Below are 22,644 nucleotides of genomic sequence, written 5' to 3' on the forward strand. Positions count from 1 at the left end.
GGGCTGGAGCAGGTATTCTAGTTCTAGGCCTGGGTGGAGATAGGAGGTGAATGGAAATAATTTTATTGCCGCTATGGAGAAGTGAAAATATCGGTACCCGAAACCGGCAACAAGACATGGTTTTAAATCAGATATAACTTTTCTGAGCCTTATGTGAATGTCCAGAAGCAGCAAAGGAAGAATACTGCCCCCTGCCGAGAAGGGTCAGCACTACACCACGGACTCTATGGGAAAGAAGAGAGAGTCAAAGGGGGCACTATTACTACTGGCAGAAAGAGTCTAAAAGACACATTAGACTATACCTGGATGGAGATGGGGGTTCCTTGGACTTCCCACAGGACAGGGAACCCTGATTGCTTTTCGGGCTGAGGTGGGGGGACTTAATTGGGGGAGGGGAGGGAAATGGGAGGCGGTGGCGGGGAAGAGACAGAAATCTTTAATAAATAAATAAATTAAAAAAAAAAAAGGACAAGGAGACCCTTTCGTCTTAGCGAAACCAGTAACCGCAAGAGGTCGGTCTGGGTGGTACCACTGAACAGAAGCAAATGCTAATTCCGAATACAAATCCGTAGCTTGTGTATCCTTCCTGGGTCTAGAGAGGGAGAGGACAAACGGGATAGGTGCGATTGTGGGCTTGACGCAGAAAGGACAAGTCTTATAGATGTAAGTTTGTGACATTTAGATTATAACTGAGGAGTGACATCCTATGAAATCCCGGATGAATATGTGGGGGGGGGGGGGGGTACTTTTGTTCAGTTTCTGGTGCCATAGCAAAATGCTTGAGACCAGGAAGTTTATAAAGACTAGAAGTTTGGAGGCTGGGAAGGCCACTGCTGCAAGTGTGTGTGGTCAGGGCCTTGATGAATTGTAACACTCAGAGGACAGGATAAATATGTTAGTGTCACCTTCTTTCTCTGATAAAGCCACTAGTGCCAACCCCTGTGACCTCATCTAATCCTGTCTGCAAATACCATTAACATATGAATTCAGGGATTAAGTCCAAGTCCTGGATTCGAAGGATCACTTGTAAACTATCAGGCACCAACACTAACTGCAGATCTTGAAGGTGGATTTAGAACAGAAGAACATGCTGGGGCAGAGGGGGGTTGGTTCTGGACAGCTGCCTTCTGATCTCTGTGAGGACTTCTCACATGTCCTCTCCCAGTCTCTGCATCTTTTGAGCCAGGGCTTAAATGTTCAGTTTTCATAATGGAAACAAGCTTCCTGGAAGACAATTTGACAGTTCTGATCATATATGTATGTATGCATGCGTGCATATTTAAAATTGCATCTGCTTTTACACACACACACACACACACACACACACATACATATCTTAACACAAGTTATTCAGGAGAACTAGTAGAAAGATTGAACATTCAGAAGGGCCAGTAAGCACTTGAGCTGGGTTCAGTTCCCGGGAAGGCATCCTGTCCTGGTTTGCTGTCTATTGCTGTGATAAACACAATGACTGAAACCAGCGTGAGAGTTTATTTCACCTCACAGGTTGTAGTCCATCATCCAGGAAAGTCTGGGCGGGAGCTTAAGGCAACATCAAGGCAGGAGCTAAAGGGGAGGCCATGGAAGAATACTGCTCACTGATTTGCTCCTATGACTTGCTCAGCCTGCTTTCTCAGATAACCTGGGGCCACCTACCTGCCCAGAAGTGGCATCACCCACAGTGTGCTGGGTATCTGAGACTTGCCTACAGGTCAGTATGAGGGAGGTATCTTCTCAGTTGAGGTTCCTTCTTCTCAGATGACTCTAGCTTATGCCAAGTTGACAAAAGAAGGAAAAAAACTAGCATTCACACACAATCGTTAAATCCTTAACATATACCTTGTTCTTATTGTAAATTATACAGTTATTCTTCTTATAAAATATTCAGAGGAAATAAAAATACAATATGAATAAACATTTAACCTGTATCAGGCACAACTTACATTATGCCTGAGACTAACTAGGTAATTGTGGTGTGTATCTGTAATAAAATAATATATGACCCTTAATAATGTTTCATAACTACATTAGTTTCATGGGAAATCATTCATAACAGATTTTAATAATATTAAAACACAGGCTATAATGTAAAATTATAATTTTTAGTTCTCGTTTATAATACATCCATGTCCTTCCTGTCTTCCTGAGATCAGTCTTTCTGATAGAATTTCCTGAGGAAAGCTCATGATTTAAACAGCTTCAACCTAACCAAAGATTACTGTTTAGCTCTCAATAAAACACATTAACTGATTCATTTCCAAAATCTTCAAATACAAGCCTTTGGCAGAATGCCCCCTTATGGCACTTCCTAACTGGTTCCCTTTGGGACACAATCCCAAGGTGAAAAACCATGTCTTCCCTTCTCTTTACTAGTGCATGCTGTGTCCCCTGGGGGAGCTCTTGAGCAGAAGGACACAATTAAGTTGTGGGACCGTACTGTGTATTATGCAGATTCTTGACCTAGGATCTATGTGCAGAATTAAAAAAAATCCATAACCTTGTCTGGGAAGAAACTATATTTACATCACTAGCAGGTAGCTGAATTCTTCATTTTCTTGAGCTTCACATATAGGCCACAGGCCACAGTAGTGTTACAGGTAGTTCATCTCCATAGCCACTCAAAATCACAGATGCTTATATTACAAAACAGGCATTGGAGATTTTTTCCTATGGTATTCTTTATAGTCACCACTCCTTTTAAATTATTTTATTATTATTATTTTTTTTTTTGGTTTTTCGAGACAGGGTTTCTCTGTGGCTTTGGAGCCTGTCCTGGAACTAGCTCTGTAGACCAGGCTGGTCTCGAACTCACAGAGATCCGCCTGCCTCTGCCTCCCGAGTGCTGGGATTAAAGGCGTTCGCCACCATCGCCCGGCTTAAATTATTTTAAAAAATATTTAAAATCGACTCTGCTTTTACACTTGGTATTAATGATTTCACTGAGAAGCAACGAGGTTAGGGATAGGACTCAGTGGTAGAACACTTGCCTGGCATGTACGAAGCCCCAGTTTTGTTTTAGTTAGACCAATGATATTTATTTTTTGAGAGTTTTGTATAGATATGCAGCGTATTATGCTTACATTTAGCTCCCATTACCTTCTGTGACCCCTCTCCTTTCCTTGTGAACCCCCTCTTCTTCTCCCCAGAATACCAGTGGTTCTACCACTGAAGAAAGTGGCACCCCGTCCCCCAATCTGCTAACCATTAGCAGTCAGCAGCTCCACAGGAAGGGCCTTGCAGGTCACTTTCCTGTCTGCAATGGAATGCTGAAGGGCCAGTCTTCTTTGGGTATCCATATGCTGTGTGTTCATGATTCCATCAGCCATGGGAGGCAGCATTTCATGGAACGCCTCATCTCCAGCTCTTGAAGGCTTCAAGGCCACTCTTTCCCAGTATTTGATGCTGGATATGGTGGCAAAGGCCTCTAATACCATTTCACTGGAAGACAAGAGGATCAGAAACTCAAGGTCAGCCTTGGCTATAGAGCAAGTTCAAGGTTGTCTGGGCTATAAGAAACCCTATCTTAAAAACAAACAAAGAAAGAATCTATGTTACTATATTAGGGATCGAGGGTTTTAAAAAATACTTCAAGTCTCCTGAACTCCAAATAAATGTACAGTGGAGGATTCTCTCATTCGTTGGGGGGTAAAAGTCACCAATGGAATGACCACATAATATACGGGGATTTTCCAGAGATCAGTGGTGTGTGCTTCCTTTCGTCAGGAGAGCAAACAGTTCCCACCATACACAGTACACACATACTCCCCTGCCCCACTGCCCAGCCCTGTGGTGTTCCTCAGCGAATAGAGAGTGCCTTGCAGCTCTGTGATCTGAGGGTTTTGTTTTTAATGGGAGACATCAGACTAAGACAAAGGGCTAAGAGAAGTTCCAGCTGGGTTCAAAGTTCAAGAACAGGTATGATTCGGTTCCCAGGTATGATTCATTCTCAGGTATGATACCTGGGAAGATAAACAATGTGGGTGGAGGCTCAGACACAGGGAACCTGCTGCTATGTTCCTTCACCCCAGCAGAGGAAAATGGGCCATTGCTGGCGGGTCGTGTGGCTTCAGGGTTAGGAAGATGAGGGATTCCCATCTGATGGCATCTCTTTCTGGAAAGCAGAAGACAAGCTGAGAATCAGGGCATGGGTGTGGTAGAGGGGAAAAGATAATATACAAATATCACATGGCAGATGGAAAAGACTTTTCAGTCTATACTTACTAAAGCCCTAATGGCAGCCTTGCGTTTGAGACCCTTTTGTCTATGTGCCATATTTGTGTGTGTCCATGGACAGGAGTCAATGTGGGATGTCTTCCACTGTTGCTCTCCACCTTAGCTTTTCTTCAGTGTTTGTTTTATGGCTATGAGTGTTTTCCTGTGTGCACTTCGATTGCCTACTGCCTGCAGGAGCAAGAAGAGGGTGTCAGATCCCCTGGAACTGGAGTTGCAGTCAGTCATGAGACATCATGTGGGTACTTGGAATTGAACCAAGGTCTTCTGGAAGAGCAGTCAATGCTCTTAATCATTGAGCCATCTCTCCTGCTCTTCAACCTAGCCTTTAAGGCAAGGTCTCTCGATAAAGGAGATACTCACTGATTGGGTAGACTGGGCAGAGAGTTCTGCAGATCTGTCTCCATCTGCCTCAGAGTCTTCCCCAGCAATGCCAGGGTTCCAGATGCACACCATCACACCCACATTTTCTGTGGGAGCTGGGAATCTGAAGTCAGGTCCTCACATTTGCACAGCAGATACTTTACTCCTTGAACTATCTTCCCAATCCCTTCAGTTGACTTTCTTATCTCCAAGATTATACAACTAGAAGAACAGAAGCCGGAGGTTACACACTCAATCTCAGGTGGAAAACCCACCCTAGTATTGTAGGAAAGAGCTTTGGTTATGTGTGGCTTCATTTGCTTTTAAATAATTAGTATAAATGAATAAACAGTATTACTCATAACATTGCAGACTGAGCAGGTTATATTAAGAACACACATGTATATACTTAAACATATGTGCATGTAGCAACAATTAATGAAAAAGAGTTCATGAATTTGAAAGAATGGGTAGCAAGGATGGGTATATGGCTTGGAGGGAGGACGGGGAAATGATGTTAACTACATTATGCTCCCCCCAAAAAGGAAAAAAAATAGTTTAACTGAGTGGGTAGGGAAGTGGGGAGGATCTAGGAGGAATTAGAGGAAAGGAAAAACAGGATGTACTGAGTTTTTATTTTTCAATTAAAATAAGTAAAAAGTGTTACTTCGTTAAGGAAATTTTAGTTGATAAACATCCTCTCCCTCCTGGCTTTCTTGAATTAAGGTGTGCTCATAAGCTAAGAGGGGATGCAATTACCTAGATTTCTAGTCTCTGAAATAGAAAAGCAATCACGTTTCCTCACGGAGGCTTGTAGCAAGAAGTCTCGGGTGCTGCTGTACAGGACTCATGACTCACATCCCTGTTACCATCTATGAAAAGAGTTTGTATCTTGGGCATCAAGGAAGAGGTTCAGAAAATCTGCTTTCTGAGTCAGCTTTAGTGCAAGCGGTTTGCTTAAGGCATTGGGGATGGGAATGATGACGTGGAACAGCCTTGTCTGAGTGGAAATCACCGAGACTGAGAGCTGGCAATGAGGACATATTTATTTTATAAATTTTGCGCTTTTTTGGGAAGGTGGGTTGATACACAGACTCTCACTACAGCCCAGCATAGTCTGAAATTTTTGGTGTAGTTCAGTCTGGCTTTGAGGTTATAGTAATCCTCCTCCCTCATGGTGGTGTGTGGAGCTTTCTTTCTCCCACTTCTACTTGCAGCTAAGTCCTCAGGACAATCAATAGATGAGAGTCCCAGCCTCTGTACTGGAGGAGGGTCCTACACTGGGCAAGACAAAGGACAGCTCTAGACAGTGAGCTCTATAACACGACTTGGGCCACCTTCCTGTCGTCTGTTGGCTCTAGAGACAGAAAGGCCTGAACTGATCAACCTCTGATCTTCTCGACAGTGAGGAAGAATGAACCGTTTAGGCCAAGACAGACTGCTAATTTTCTGCAGTTTTGAAGCCTTTGAAAAGTTTGCAGCTCTAAGCTAGGTTCATCCCCATGTCTAGTCAGAGAAGGAAGCTACCTGGCATGGTTCAGGGTGGCAAGTATTCTCTTCGGTGCTGTTCCCAGCCACACATCTATGTGAAAAGGTCTCTGTCCTGGGTGTGATGGTTAATCTTCATTGTGAACGTGACTATACTTAGAACTGAATAGAAGACATACTTCTGGATGTGACCCTGAGGGTGTTTCCAGAGATAGAAGAGAAGATACACACTGAATGTGAGTGGTACTGTCCCATGGCCTGAGGTTGTGGACTGAATGAAGAAGAGAGAAAGCAGAGCACTGGCATCCACCACGCTCTGCTTCCTGAGGAGTGCAGTCAGCTGCCTCAGACTTCCGTAGTGAGGCCTTCCTGCCATGATGGACTGGACGGCCTCAAATTATGAGCCTTCCTTTAATTTCTCCAGGTATTTTGTCTCAGCTAAGAGAAAAGTAACAGATACCACTGGTAAGTCAGCCTCACCAAATCCACATCACATACATAGTGTCTTAGTTTGGGTTTTTACTGCTGTGAAGACATACCATGACCACGGCAACTCTTATAAATGAAAACATTTAATTGAGGGGGATCAGTTACAGTTTCAGAGGTTCAGTCCGTTATCGTCATGACGGGGAGCGGGGGAGCGGGGTGGTGTGTAGGAAGACAGACGTGGTGCTGGCCTCATCTGGACCAGAAGGCAGCAGGAAGTTGACTGTCACACTGAGTGAAGCTTAAGAAAAAGACTACAAAGTCCTCCCTACAGTGACACAGTTTGTCCTCCTAATAGTGCCACTCCCTTTGGGGGCCATTTTCTTTCAAATCACTGCACATAGGATCCTATGAATCTGTTCAGCAGAAGCTGGTGCTCCATGCTTCCAGGAGATGCTCATGAGGCTGTGCTTCAGATCAAAGTGGATCCGTGGGAAAGCTCGGCAGAGAATTACTTCTGATTTGAAGGTTCCATCTGCTCCAGCTTGCTTATAGTTCGACCCCATAAACACCCATGGGCTGGAAGTTTCTTTCCTACTCTAACAGTACTGAGAGATGGTGGATCCTTTAAAGGGTGGAGCCTAGTGGAAGGAAATTAGATCATTGAGGGAAGTGTCCTCAGAAGGGCTCAGTGCCCTTCTATGAGGAGAGCTAGGGCTCTCAGGACTGAACTCGGTGTTGGGTGGGTAGTTATAAAGTGTAACTCACTTTTGACCTCTTTCTTCCCCCTTCGTTGCTCACATGAAGTTTTGCTATGTGTTGTCATGTACCAGTTATGCTGAACATGAGGGGACTACTCAAAACGTATGCTTATTTCTCTCTAAAGTCATGAGCAAAATTAACCATTTCCTTGTACAGTACCCAGCATCAGGTGGGCAGAACAAATTGTGCTAGAACAGAAAGTAGATGAAGACACTATCTACACTCCCCCCCACCCCCCACCCCACCAGTAAGGCCAGCCCAAGAGCTCTGGGATGAATGGAGCTCGTGTCTCTCACCAAGGGTCTACTGCCTTCTTGCTCCTTCCTGTAAGATCCCAGAGTTCACACAGGGCTGTAAGGATGTTATCGTGGTACCCAGGTCCCAAGCTGTAGCAGACCAGGTAGGATGCTAAAGCGGTCCCTCACATCTAGGCATTCAGAAGTCAGAGGAGAGGAATGTGCAAATCCAAGAGATGGGATTTTCTGAAACTGAGGAAGCAGTCAACTACTATAAACCCAAGAAGGGCAGAGAAGAAGGAGCTGGTCTGTAGCTCAGAGAGCAGCTGCCTATTCCAGCCTCAGGAACCCTCCTGACGGTGCCATGCCCCATCTTCCATGGAACACAAATAGATCTTAGAACTGAAACTCTGGCTTCTCAACACAGCAGATTCAGTTCTTGTACAGTTGGGGAAGGGAGCACCAAATAGTCTTTTATGCTCTGGAGTCTTGCCACCTCCTCTGGGGGACCCCTGAGTCCTCATTTTCATACAGGTTCCTCTGGGGTACCCCAGAACCCTCCCTCATTTTCATGTGGGCTACTCTGGGGAAGATACCCCTGCCTGGTGCTGATAAGCTTGCTGGATAGAATTACTTACTATCTGTCTTCCCTCTCAAAGGGAGCCAATGCCAGTTTTCTTTTTCTTTTTTATAAAAAGTATATTATAATCTCAGGACAGATCCCCTTTAAATGCTTGTTCAGACGAGGATCTGCTGCAAACTCCACCTGCCTGACACTCCTGCTTACATGATGGATGCATGTGGCTCCTTCCCATTACGTCCTACTTTAAGCAAGCCTGCTGTGTCCAGAGAAGGGGGGCACAGGCCTTTATTTTTGACAATTTAAAGAACAGTGAGAGCTGAGTATGTTGGTGCATGACTCTAATCCTAGTATTTAGGAGGCAGAGTCAGAAGGATTGCGGTGAATCTGAAGCCAGCTTGGACCCATATGGTCAATTCCAGGCCAGCCTGAGCTCTTCAGAAAGGTCATGTTTTGATAAAAACCCAACCAACAAGGGCTGGAGAGATGGTTTAGCAGTTAATAGCACTGGTTTGTAGGAGGAGGGTCTGCTTGTTCATCCCGGTCGCCAGGCTAGCTTAGCCCTGAAATAACTACACAGAAACTATATTAATTAAGTCACTGCTTGGTCCATTAGCTCTAGTTTCTTATTGGCTAATTGTTATATTAATTTAACCCATTTCTATTAATTTGTGCATCGTCATGTGGCAGTGGCTTACCAGGTAAAATTCCCAGTGTCTATCTCTGGCATATCCATGGCATCTCCTTTGCCTCTTCTTCCCAGTATTCCGTTTAGTTTTCCCCACCTAGCTCTGTTCCCCTATAGCTCTGCTATAGGCTCAAAGCAGTTCCTTTATTAACCAGTGAAAGCAACATATAGATAGAGGGCCTCCTACACTGATTGGTCTTCCAGAGGACCCAGGTTTGATTCCCAGTACCCACATGATGGTTTACCACCATCTGCAACTTTAATCATAGAGAATCTTTGGGCCATCCTCTAGCCTCAACAGACACTGCACTCAGATGGCACACAGACATAAATGTAGGCAAAAAGTATCTATACACGTGAAAAACAAGCAAAAGGAAGAGCTATGGTTGGGTGTAGTTGTGCATACTTGTAATCCCAGCCCTTGGGAAATGAAAATGAAGCTGGAGAATCCCAAATTCAAGGTCAACCTTGGTCAACCAAGGCTACATAGTGCATTTGAGACCATCCTGGGCCTCATGGAAAGGTCACCCTGTTTCAGACAAACAAAAGCTCATGCAATAATGAGAAAACAAACCAACAAAAGCACAACAAACACACAGTGTCAACTGCTTATTGCTGAACATTAGAAGTGGAAATAATGTCCTTGCTATCTTTTCAAAGACAAAGTCCACCTCTGACTCCTACAGCTATCCAGCTAGAAGGTGCCTGACTCAAAATGCAGACCCTCTCACTCCTACGCTGCCATTTTTTCCCCATCTTGTATTTTCCTAGTGGTTCTGTCAGATTGTTTTCCATGATTTCTTCATTGTAACATTAAATACTATTGTATCAACCCAGGCCTCATCTTCTTTTGCTGTTGAGTTTAAAAGACCTGTTTTAAGAGAGCAGATCCCATGCTGAATGCTTTACTGTGTGTGTGTGTGTTTGTATGTATGAGAGAGACAGAGAGACAGAGAGAGAGAGAGAGAGAGAGAGAGAGAGAGAGAGAGAGAGAGAGAGAGAGAGAGAGAGAGAGACTGAAGACTTCCAGAGAACTTCTGTTCTGTGTGTTTAAGGATGGGTGTTTAATGTTGGGGTGGTGTTCAGGTCCAGTGTGTACTTAAGGTTTTATAGTGATAGGCTGATGGGCTAGCCTTTGCTCTCTGGGGTGGGGACCACTTGCAGCCTGTTCACTAGGTGAGTCAATTGTTCTGCCTGTTAGTTGCTCCACCCACATGAGAAAATTCAAAGGAGGCTGCAAACTTAATTTCAGGTAATGTGTGTTTCTCTTTAACTTGATGAAAAGTTACACAAGATATACATTCGTTGTAAAAAAAAATTAAACACAGACTAGTAAAGCAAAAATCCATCATTACTCTCTGTATCTTCTATTATTATATGTGTGTGTGCACGCTAGTGGTAGTAAAAGTTAACTTTTAAAGATTATTTTTATTTATGTGTATGCTTGTATGTCTATATCTATAAGCACCTGAGTGTAGGTTCCTTTCCTAGGCCAGGAGAAGGTGTCAGATTCCCTGGAACTGCTAAGGTTGTAAGCTGCCCTTTATGGGTGCCAGGAACAGACATCAGGTCCTGGGGGCAGTCTCAGGGCAGCAGGTTTGTGTGAGCAGCTTTAACAAGGGTCTCTACCTGCTGACCACCTCGTCAGCCATGGCCGACTTTTACCGAGACTGGAGCGAGAGTGAGCTGGACTGTGCCAGTCTTCCTCCCTGTATCTCTCTAGTTTCCGTCACAGACATGTTGCTGCAAAAACCACTGCCACTTACCTGGCCTTCTCCTCTTTCTTGCTTCCATTTAGTCTTCAACCTTTCTTGTCTGCATCTTCACTCTCCTGAAGCAGATCACACACAGTCTATATCTGCATGGGGGTAGATTTGGTTCAGCTGGAGCCTGCTTTGGGTACGAATCGGGAACAGTTCATACAACTGCTCACTTCCTAACATTTCCTCCCATTTCTTTCTCATGGCTTCCCCTTTTCCTTGTCTGCTAGTTATTAATTCCAAGTTACAAGTATTTTTAAAGTACCTCCTGTGTGACGGTACTGCTCCAGCGGCTAGAGGCCAACACAAATGCTGTCCTGGGGATTATAGTCAAGTCAAAAGTAGAGTGAAAGAGACTACAATGAGATAACAAGAAAGAAACAACTAGGTAAGGTGCCGCTGTGCACGCCTTTTATCCCAGCACAGGGTAGGCAGAGTCAGGCAGGTTTCTGTGAACCTGAGGCCATCATGGCCTACATGGTGAGTTCTAGCCCAGCCAAGAATAAACGGTGAGACAGTGCCTCGGAAACAAACCTCACAGAATCATATACTTGTATATATTAATTGTATATATAATACATATATATTATATATAAATTGTATATAATATATAATTGTATATATTAATGTTAAGGCAAAAAATTGAGTGATGTATTTAAGATGGCGAGTGCTTTGAAGTAAAATAAAGGTGAGGAGGAAAATAAACCGAGTTGGTAAATATAGTTCTGGACAGGGTGGTCATGAAGTAGTTTGCTGGAAATGCAGCATTTGAGAAAGGAAATAACAGAGGTATGGCAAGCCATATAGATATCCATGGTTTGAATATAAAATGGTCCCCTACATCAGTGGTTCTCAACCTGTGGGTCACGACCCCTTTGGGGTTCAAATGATCCTTTCACAGGGGTCGCTTAAGACCATTGGAAAACACAGATATTTACATTACAACTCATTACAGTAGCGAAATTACAGTTAGGAAGAAGCAATGAAAACCATTTTGTAGCTGGGAGGTCACCACAGCAAGGGGAACTATATTAAAGGGTTGCGACATTAGGAAGGTTGAGAACCACTGCCCTACAGGCTTACATATTTGAACATTCACTCCTTAGATGGTGGTATGTTTGGGACGTTGTGGAACTCTAGGAGGTGAGACCCACCTAGAGGAAACGTGTCACTGTAAGAAGAGTCTTACTGGTCGTATTCTAGACTTCATCTAGTCCACGCTGCATTCCCTCTGCTTCCTGACTCAACAAACAGCTGTTGAACGCTCCGTTACCCCAAACAGATCACTCTGCCATGCCTTCCCAACCCTGATGAACCTTCAGCTATGGGTCAAAATAAATTATCCCTCTTTAAAAGTTGTTTCTGTCAGGCATTTGTTCATTGTAAAGTAAAAGTAATTAAGGCAGAAATTGGTACCAAGGATGGGTCTGTTGCAGAAATGAGCCTGGCCATATGGTTCATACTAATTTGGAACTGGTTTGCAGGGGGCGTGGGGAAGAGTTTGGGGCATCCGTTTGCAGAAGGCCTGGGATGCTGTAAGCAGAGTTTGGTACACCATTCTGGTGGGAGTTCAGAAGACCAGGATGCTGACAGAAATGTGGCTACCTCTGTTCCTGAGACTGCACAGGGAAACCAGACCTTTACCAGGAGATGGGCTAGAGGACATTCTTATATTCTGGCAAATAATCTGGCGATGATGTTCATGTGACCCCAAGATTTTAGTGAGGTTTTTTTTTGAGGGCCAAAATTATGTTTTAAGGTTTAATCCATTGTGCTTAAGAAATTCATAAAATGAAAATGCCTCTAGCCTGTAAGTCCTTTCTTTGCCCAAGAACACTCACTTCCTGAAATGCTGGAGGCTACTGTTTATCAAAGGTAACAAGCCACATGTTTTCACTCCCCTAAGCAAGTGTGTTTGACCCAGCTGCACCAGCTGTGCTTGATCACATGTGGGAAGGAGGTACAGTAGGCAGGAAATACTTCAGGATGTATGCCTGCCCCTGACCAGACCTGTGAGAAATATGAGGCCTTATGGGGTTGCCGTTTTAAGCCTCAAAAAATGTGGCCATTTTCTGAGAACCCAGCAATGGACCTGGCGAGGGTCCGTCATTCTGTCCAGTATTAGATTAAAGCTTGCTTCAAACTTGACTCAGAATTATGGTAGTGATCTTATTCTCACCCAGCAGGATCAATAGTTTAATTACAAAGTAATGAACTAATTAATTCAGTGCAAGAAATTGCAAGACAGCATACCATCCAGGCTGTGATATGGTTACTGCTCACAGCTCTTATGCAGTTTTTTCAGTGACAAGGAACAGAAAGTACAGCAGCAAAAATACGAGAAAATTTTGTAGTTTGGTATGCAGAGGAGCATGAGGAAGTTTCAAATTTCAGACAAGATTGGTGAGGGCAAGCCAGCTATGGTTGTTAAGGCAATTGGTACAATTAAAAAGAAACCAGACACTTTGCAATATGGAAGAACCACCCAACCCATAGAAGGCTCCAGGGTATTAAACCGAAAACTCATTTGAAAAACATGCACTAAAGAGAAAGAGTATGGAAAGACAGAGCCTCCAGTGAAAGCTATCTAGGGAAATGTGTCCCCAGAGTCAGCTATAAGCACCTGTAGCCACTGCCAGAAGAGGACATCTTGAGCTGGCAAGAGAGCTGGGTACCATTTAATTGCTGCTGGTTTTGAAGACATGCAGGATGCCAGAATAACAGGGACAAGAAGGCTTGAGCCAAGGTTTCAGAAAGAAAAAACAAAAACCAATCAATGAGGCTAGATATTGTGCAGCAGAATTAGATTTCTTTCTAGAAGGCCCCAAGAAGTCAATGTGCAAAACTTAAGCTACAGTGGAGACCCTAAGATGTCAGAGATGCTGGGAATGTAGAACAGCGGAGGAAAGCTGCAGGCATCGTGTATAGCCAGTCCAAAAGAAAGTTATATAATGCTGCAGATGACAGGGCTGTGGGGTGGGACTACCCAAGCCTATTGGAGCCCAAATGATGCTACCAGAAACCCTGAGTGCCTCATAGTGATACAAGGTTTGATGTTTGCCCTACTGTGTTTCAGTCTTGCTTTGGTCCAATCCTTTCTTACTATTTCCCCATTCTTCCCTCCTGTTTGGAATGAGGATGGTTATTATTTGCCATTATATTTTGAAAGTATCTCTTTGCCCGTTTCATTATGTTAAATTTGATTGAGACTTTGAGTCTCAACAGCGCTTTGAACTTTTGCTTTTCTTTTGACTGCCCTAAATTGTTCCGTGGGTATGAATTTTGCAAGCATTATGTGTATTAAATGGTGGAGCTGGAGAGTATTGCACCTTCTCTAGCCTGCACAGCAAGAACCACTAATAATGTGGTAGAGTCTGTGGTCCTTTCTAAAACCAGGGCTCCTGCCTCCTGCAGATGACAGCACACACATATCCTTGTGCTTGTGGACAGGTTTGGTGACCCACTGAATGTCAGGATTTCTTCTGATAGCTTTACAGAATGGATCAATGGAGATAATATCAATGAATTCCTAAATTGCATCCTTAGGAACTGGGCATTTGTAGCTACCATAGAGGACACAAATCCTATACATCATGACATAACCTTAGTAGGCCTTGTATCCCAGCCTGCCTGCTTTATCTGGCTGTGTGGAGTAGGGAGCCCTGTGCAGGGCAGAGAGCGGCTTGCTCACTGCAGACCCTCAGAAAAAAGTGCATCATATTTGACTGCTTCTTCTGTTCTAGATCTTGAATGTATTTATATTCATCAATCTTGGCTCCTTGATGGCTGCCACCAGACCCAGACTTTTAACTTTTGAATGATGCTGAAACTGTTGAGACCATGGGGAATTCTGAGGTTAGACTAGATGCCTTCTGCATTTTGATATGGCCATGAACCTGTGAGGACAGGAGCATATATTATGGTTTAAATATAAAATACTCCCACAGGCTCATATGTTTAAATATTTAGTCCCTAACTGGAGGAACTATTTGGGATAGCTGGAACTTTTAAAGGTCCTGGGGCATATCTGGAGGATGAGGGTCAACAAGGCTGGGTTTTGCGCATTATAGCTCAAGCCCCATTTCTGGATGTAGCCCTGGTTTGTACCATGAAACAAGAAGCGACTAAACATTCCTATTGCTCCAGACTAAGCCTATGCATGGTCTTCGCCACCAAGATGGGCTCTAACCTGCCGAGGCAAATGAATCCTCCGCCTTCTGTCAGGTACTATGTTGCAGCAATGTAAAATAATACAGCTGAAGAACATCGTGGTTTTGCTTTGTTCCACTTGGGTTGCTCTTGAGGGGGAGTCTTTGTAATAGAGTGTTGTAATAAAGCTAAATCCTGGAGGTGTGGCATCACCATCAGTTATCATGAAGTAGATGGTAATAGCTTACAGAATGCAAGTATGGTCAGAAGATACAGAACAGCACAGTGACAGCTAGTCTATGTTGATGGTAAAGAGGATGTCAAACACCCCTCACAGAAAGAATGGGGTGAGAGCAGTCACAAATGTCCCTTCTGAGATTCTGGTCACCCCCACTCCTGTTCTCTAAATGTGGTATTGGAGGAGGAGTGTGAGAAGTTGGCTGGAGGTTGGGCCTCAGAGGAACAACTCTTTGGGAGATATCACTGATGCACGGGTTGGGCTTTGAGGCAATAAAAATTGACTTGACCCATGTTCTTATTGGCAACCTCTCATCCATGCTCCGGTGTAACCCCTATAAACTCATTGACTCACCAAGATGCACTTGGATGGATTTTTTTTTCTTTGTCAGTGCCTATCTGGGGTGTACCTGGTGTACCTGGGGTGTATCCTGATGTACCTAGAAAAAAATTGTGTTATATGAGATTACAGTCATGTTCTACCACGCCTAGCTTTGTGGAAGAATAAACTAGGCACAAGAAATGTCAAGTGCAATGATCCAAGGGAGAAGTGTTCTGTAGTTAGGGTTTCTATTGCTGTGAAGAGACACCCATGACCACACAACTCTTTCTTATAAAGGAAAACATTTAATTGGATGGCTTATAGTTTAGTGGTCCCGTCCATTATCATCATGGTGAGACAAGGCAGTGTGCAGACAGACATGGTGCTGGAGAGGTAGCTGAGAGCCTTACATCCTGATTGGCAGGCAACAGGACGTGAACTGAGACACTGGGTGTGGCTTAAGCATATATGAAACGTCAGCGACTGCCTCGCCAGTGACACACTTTCTCCAACAAGACCAGACCTACTCCAACAAAGCCACTTCTTCTAATAGTGCCATTCCCTTTGAGCTTATGGGAGCCAATTACATTCAAAATTCACAGAGTGTATCTTGCATATGTTGTTGCAATGCAACAATGAATAGAAAAGATCAAGGAATACTTTTGGAAGATGTTTGGAAGGGGGTGTGGCATTACTTTGATTTCCTCAGTGAAACCAGAAGCAAGGTACCAGCTGTGCACGAGGCTGAAGAAGGATAAGTAAATTAAGGATGAAGTCTACACGTCTTCCTAGAGACTGGGAAAGTAAATGGATATGAAAACTGGGATGCTTATCAGGAAGCAGAATTGCCCAGGGCCACTTGAAGTCCATTGTCATGAATTTTCAAACGAGACTGGACAGATGTCTGTATATTCTTCCCAATCCTGCTGAAATTCATAGGTGTAGTCTAACCCAGGATTGGGTTTGCAAGAGGTACAAGGAAACTCGGCGCAGGCTCAGGAAGAGTGAGTTTTTCAGCTGTCCAAGGAATGTAAATTGATATGAAAACATGGTTAAGGAAAGTGTTATTATGGGTCCTGGGATCCAGGAATTATTTGAACTAAAGTGAACGAAGAGAGGGAGCTAGAAGACAATAGGAACTGGCTGGAGAGAGGGAAGCTTGGGACTTCAGAGTGAAGCAGTGGCACACTATCTGTTTGGGACTGTACAGTGTGTTGTGCTGGCCACTAGCAATGTGTCGACAACACACAAAAATGAGACTTGTCTTAACTGAGGTGCTATCAGGGGGAGCTCACACAACCCTATTCCTAACTGAGGAGCTTTTGGCAGATCATGGCTAACGAGAAGAGACTCAGTTCTCTTTAGCAATGTGGCCCCTTGAAGGAGTAAGTCTAAACAATGCCACACCAGTTTGGAATTATGATTAATAAGGTGGTATTTATTTAAAGGGGAAAAAACTTACAGATCACCGTCAGCCCTCTGCGCAACCAAGAAGGGAGTCTAGTCGCCGGGGGAGCAGGAAGTGAAGAGAGAGAGGAGAGGGAAGTGGCTGCTTTTTTAAAGAGAGAGAGACCACGCCCCAATGGGCTGTTATCTCAGCAGCTATAGGCTGGAGGAACGGGAGGACCTCCCGCAACAGCCCCTAATAGGTTGCCCATGAGCCTGTGAATGGTGATGCTCTTTCACTTATGGGTAGCACTGACTGTACTCAGTGGTTACAAAACAGAGGATGAAGGGGAAGAGCAAAAAGAGCTCAGTCATTGACAGCGTGTAGGGGCAACCAAAAAGGGTTAGAAAGGAGATATGAGAAATGGATATGATCTAAATACCCTGTATTCACATATGCAATTACCAAAGAACATACAATAATATTTTTAAAAGATGTGCTACAGTGTAAAATGCATAGTGAATTCTTAAGAATTAGCATGAAGAGGAAATATTGCACTAATATTTTTTAAAATGTCAGCTACACATTGAAATGGTAGGATTTTAAACATACTGGTTTATAAAGGTATATTATGGGGCAGGAGAGATGACTCAGCTGTTAAGAGCATTGGCTGTTCTTCCAGAGGATCTGGGTTTGGTTTTTAATACACAGAGGCAGTTCATAACGACTATAACTCCAGTTCCAAGGAATCTGACACCCAGTTCTGGCCTTCTCAGGCACGAGGCATGTAAGTGGTATACAAACATATATAAAGATGAGAACCACCAAACTACCACCAAACAAACAAACTCTTGAAAGTATATTATTAAAAGTAGTGTGTCTCTTTTTAATGTTAAAAAAGTTATGGGTGTGGTTCACATTTTATTTCTATTACATTTTGTGAAGGAAGTGGTGATGATGGATAAGGCTCTGAAGGGAACAAGAGCTAGTGAAGAGCCATCTACAAGGATGTTAGAATGACAGAGAACGCATGGCCAAGTCCTTTTGGAACGGCTGACAGTGCACAAGAACATAGCAATCCTCTGGAAATGAGTGTGTACAGCCCAGGATGATAAAGGATTGTACAAGTACATGCAGGAGTTCACAGTTTGATGACATGATGTTCAAAGCTGGGAGTCATTATGGAGGAACAAAGAGGAATTGTCTAGACATGGCAGTGAGGCTCCAAAGAGACATCTGTTCCATGGCCAGGACTAGCGGCACAAAGGCTGTGGTGGAAAGACATTGCTGCCACTTGATAGGGCTACAGAGGAGGTGTGTCCTTGGCAGTTTAGGGCAGGGAGGGAGAGAATGCTTTCCTTTTTTTCTCTTTTTTTTCTTTTTTTAGCTAAGAATGGCCTGTGAGCACCAGATCGACCTGGAAGGTTCAGAAGTTCAGCAAGCGGGTAAGATGTAAGGCACATTGAAGATCCAGGGCTTCTTACGGGATTGACACACACGGGGAACCTAATGAGATACACTCTGGCGGTTTCCAGGCAGAGGACAGAGGGGAGGCTGTGAGTACACAAAGGTAGAGAGGAGGGAGCATCCTTTATTCTCTTCTGCTAGAGGACATGGGAGATTGGGGAAATGGGGGTCACACGTCTGAGGAAGGGACACACCTACTTTTCTACCTAGCCACAAAATGACAGAGTCCCTCAAAGCCCACCATCCAAAACGCTCTCGTCTTCTCAAACAATACTTGTAGTATTGTTTGAATAGTATAAATAAATGTCAACAAAAGTTCCCATATGCTAAATGCTAGGCTGCCAGCCGGTGGCACTATCTTGACTTGTTGGGACGTTTAGGGGGTATGGCCTGCTAGAATAAAGTTAGTTATAGGGTCTGTCCTTAAAAGGACTACTGGCACCTTGGTCCCTCCTTTCTTCACAGCTGCTATGAACTAAGCCTTCTTTACCCCTATCTCCTCATAGGCACAAGGGCTACAGGTTCTGGTGACTATGCGTTGAAACCCTTTAAGTATAGGTGATTTTCTGAGCCAAGAATATCATTAAATTCTGTTCAGAGGTAGATGACATACATTTGAAACCAGAGCAAAATTCTATGGTCTGGATGAGGGCAGAGCACTGGCCCCTGTGCACTGACTTATTCTGGGCATGCCCAGAATGAAACAGCTCGTATGTCCGGAGCTGTGACCCTCTGGGAAAACCATATCACATAGAAGATTTGAAACCACAAGTTGAGCGAGGCCCATGATGTTTTCATTTCTCCCTCCCCACATTCAACCCAGCACTAGTGTCTGCCCACAATTTAAGGTCCCTAAACTGTTTTCTGTCTCTTTGGTTCATCTGCAAAGTCTCCCTTGCCTCTCTTGTTCTACAACAGCCTTTTGACTATCCCCATGTTCCTGCTATTACCACTTTACCCTACTGCAGCATTCACAACATTCTGAACACTGTCCTGCCATTCTTTGGCATCTAAATCCCTGCAGGGGCTCCTCATTGTTCTCAGAATAAAGCCACAGCTCTTCCTCAAACTCGATATGATAATCTTCCTGTCTCCAAGGGGCCTTCCTTCAACCTGCACTGCCCCTCACCCCTTGGACACCCTGTGGGCTTGCCTGTCTGTGGTCCTGGCATGGGCTATGTCCCAGCTGTTACAGAGTCTTGTAGGAGTGGCTCCTCATGGTTAATGTTTATGTTTATCGTCCTGATTTTATAGCAGACATTCTTTTCTTGAGCTCTGGGGCCCAGGTAATACATGCCCCAAGCCTATGTTCTTTCCAGTCCCCTGGTTGCTATTATGTGATGAACATTTTTCCTAGTAGGTCTTCTAAGGATGTGGACTGTCTATGAAGGCTCAGTATTATACTATGCTTGATGTTAAACAAAGGCTGAGAAGCAACTTTGTTCATACGATATCCCACCACAGAATGCACTGCACGTTGTAGCTTCTCAGTACTGTGGTATCAATGAGTTGGGAAGTCATGAAGATTCTGGAGCATTTTTAAAATAGAGAGCTGGGTATCGACTATGGGATTTTAGTGGCGCTGAAGTTCAGTGTCCATCAGTGATGTATGTAAGGCCCTAGATTTGTGCCAGGCTTTGTGCTGGGTCACTGCCAAGTCAACTGCAGCAACTCAGCTGGAGGCTGGAGCTGGGAGACTTCTGGGGGCACGAGTATCATGGCTCCCACTTAGGTACCTGGAGTAGTCTGCCTGAGCAAGTAGACGATCTTGGCTTCCGCTGCTCTGAGTAAATTCCTCTCTTCTCTCTGACACAGCAGTCATCTGCCACCTAGCTCCCATCCCTGGGTGCTGAGTAGACAGCAACCAACCCGGTAGCACAAGCAGGCTCGGCTGCTTGCTCATGAGCAGTCACTTCCTGGGTCAGATCTACCCCTTGGGTGGGTTCCTGATGTTCAGCCACCTCTTTGCAGGGGGGTGGGAGTGGCAGGCACTTCCATGTAAGTACTTTCCATTTCAGCCCTATCAGCTATCCCCATATGCATGCATCCCCGACTCTCTGAAATGTTTACTCCCTATAATGACAGAGCTATTTTCAGTGACAAATGCGGCAGCTTCTAGGCCAGGCTCTCTCTGATTCTGGCTTCCTCTGGGTGCGGGAAGACGGAAGTGGCAGATGCCCCACTGCCGGTAGCCTCTGTGCCAGCAATCTGCCTGTGTTGCTGTGGGTGCCCTGGGCCTCTTTTCCTGTCTGCCCTTCACAGCTCCTGTGAGTGCTGACTCTTTGCCATTTGACCATCTGCCTTGCCTGGCCCCCACATTTGTGAACTGACGCTTGCAATGCTTGTGAGTGCCCATCTGGCCAGCACTAAGGGTGGTGTCTCTGCCTGACACTGCTCCTCTGACCTCTGCAGATTTGTCTCCTTTGGCCCCATAGTCCTCTCATTGCTACTTCAGATCTGATGGGATCATAATACAAGTTCTAGCTGAGAAAGCCAACCAGCTATTACTATTTATCTTCACTAAGACAGCACTATGGAGTAGATGATTTTAAAAAACCAAAAACTAGGTGACTTTATTTTTTTCCTCTGAGAGCAAGGACTAGGCTGTCAAGAATATGGAAGTTATTCAAAAATATGGATTGACCTGAGGTTGGTGACGAGGAAGGGAAAGTGCATGTAGGAGGAAGCTATGACATCAGCCATTTGGCTGACCTGGAAGCACAGAGGCCTTATGACATTATTGTTGTCTGTCCCGCCCTTCACTGAGGGAGTGGCAGCTGGGCATAGCAGGAAGCTGGTTGGCTAGGACTTTGGCCAAAAGCTCCACCTTCATTTCATCTCCACTCCCATCACTGTTCTCAAGTCCAGGAGACTTCTGTACTGACAAGCAAGTGCCCATGGGACCGGGAAACAAGACACTAGGCTGGAAGTGGGAAACTTGCATGTTCGCAGCCCTGAGTTTAAGGAGAGCACTCTGCAAAGGCAAAGGGACATGATAGACCTCATACATCTCCTCTCTTTCTTAGATTACAGAAGCAGTTCATGTTCGTGGGGAAATACAACCGTATAAAAGCCTTTGCCATCCCAGATTCTGGTCCCAATAGCTAACAACTGATGCTAACAATCCCCAAGAAACATCTTGGCAGGATGATGTTATATAATGGGATTATAACAGCTTACAAATGCAGAATACGTGTGTGTGTGTATGTGTGTGTGTGTGTGTGTGTGTGTGTACACCAGTGCAGAGGCAGACAGAGAGAATCTGATGGTGTAGAATGATGGAAAGTGAGTGTCGTGAGGTCCCGTGGAGGTCTGTGGAGGGCCGGGCTGGAGTGTAAGAGGAGTTATGAAACACAAGGATGTAAGTGAGACTGGAGGGTAATGAGAAGTAGGCAGGAATATTTAAAATACTAAAGAACTTGTATATCTTAGTTTGCTTTCTATTGCTGTGATAACACCGTGACCAAAAGCAAACTGGGAAGGAAAGGATTGATCTGACCTATACATCCCAGATCACAGGCCATCACTGAGGGAAGCCAGGGCAAAAGTTCAAGATATGGAGATAAGAACTGGAGCAGAGACTATAGAACACTGCTTATTGGCTTGCTCCCCATGGCGAGCTTAGCTTGTCTCTGTCCAGGGATGACACTGCCCCCATTGAGCCAGGTTCTCCTGCCCCACATCAATTACAAATCAAGAAAATGTCTCACAAATTTGCCTAGAGGGGATCTGATGGAGGCATTTCCTCATTTGAGAATACTCTTTCCAGATGGCCTTAGCTGTGTCAAGTTGAAAAACAACAACAACAAAAAACTACCCCATACACTGTATTACCAAAACAAGTATGTAGCTTAGGAGGTGAAAATCCAACATCTAGTTAGCTTTAGTTTCCTTAACTGCCAAAAGGGATAATAATAATGATGATAAAAAATAACATAACCTCATAGATTTATTGTTAATACTAAATGGTAATAAGTTTCCTACAGCTTAGAATTGTGTAACAGCCAACAATGATAATGCATTATCTCTGTGTGTGTGTGCATGCACACATAGGTGTGCTGCTGGAGATCAAGCCCAAGATGTCATGCATGCTAGGCAGGCACTGTGCCATTGAGTTGTACCTGCCCTGAGTGTGAGCAATTATTGCAGTCATTGTTAATGTTTCAGTAGTATGCTGCTGCTTAAGGTAGGTAGTCTTTGGTCTGCCTGCAGCCAGCAAATAGAAAAAGCTTCTGATAGCATCTTTGTCTTTGCTTTGGGATTCTTTCTTTGGTCACTATGCTGTTTCTTCCACAAATGCTTTGCATGTCATACTTTGTACTAAATACCTTTCTGCGGGGGATAATACTTTCTCATACCTAGTGCATCTAAAGCCTTGGAAGTGTTTAGGGATATCTTAGTAGCCAAAGTCAGTGACTACTTTCTTGCTTTCTTTTCCTGGTCTAATACATGCTTGAAGTGGAGACATTGACTAATTTCCTACACATCACTCACTCATACTACCCAAGATTATCAAACAAAATTTCTTGCTTAAGAAAAATACCCAGGA

At 44.3% G+C, this 22,644-nt stretch overlaps 1 long non-coding RNA gene and 1 pseudogene across 1 annotated transcript; both read right to left on the reverse strand.

The window, feature by feature from the left end:
- Positions 1–1,807: 1,807 nt before the first annotated feature.
- Positions 1,808–16,757, reverse strand: LOC142838171 (uncharacterized). The gene is made up of 6 exons (XR_012908519.1): positions 16,704–16,757; positions 10,540–10,631; positions 4,594–4,815; positions 4,222–4,401; positions 3,960–4,111; positions 1,808–3,438 (listed from the first exon to the last, which is right to left on the reverse strand). It is a non-coding gene; the product is annotated as an uncharacterized LOC142838171 (long non-coding RNA).
- Positions 13,727–15,239, reverse strand: LOC142838483 (large ribosomal subunit protein eL15-like; annotated as a pseudogene).
- Positions 16,758–22,644: the final 5,887 nt, after the last annotated feature.

The sequence above is a fragment of the Microtus pennsylvanicus genome, chromosome 19 (assembly GCF_037038515.1).
Source record: "Microtus pennsylvanicus isolate mMicPen1 chromosome 19, mMicPen1.hap1, whole genome shotgun sequence".
Classification (NCBI taxonomy): Eukaryota; Metazoa; Chordata; class Mammalia; order Rodentia; family Cricetidae; genus Microtus; species Microtus pennsylvanicus.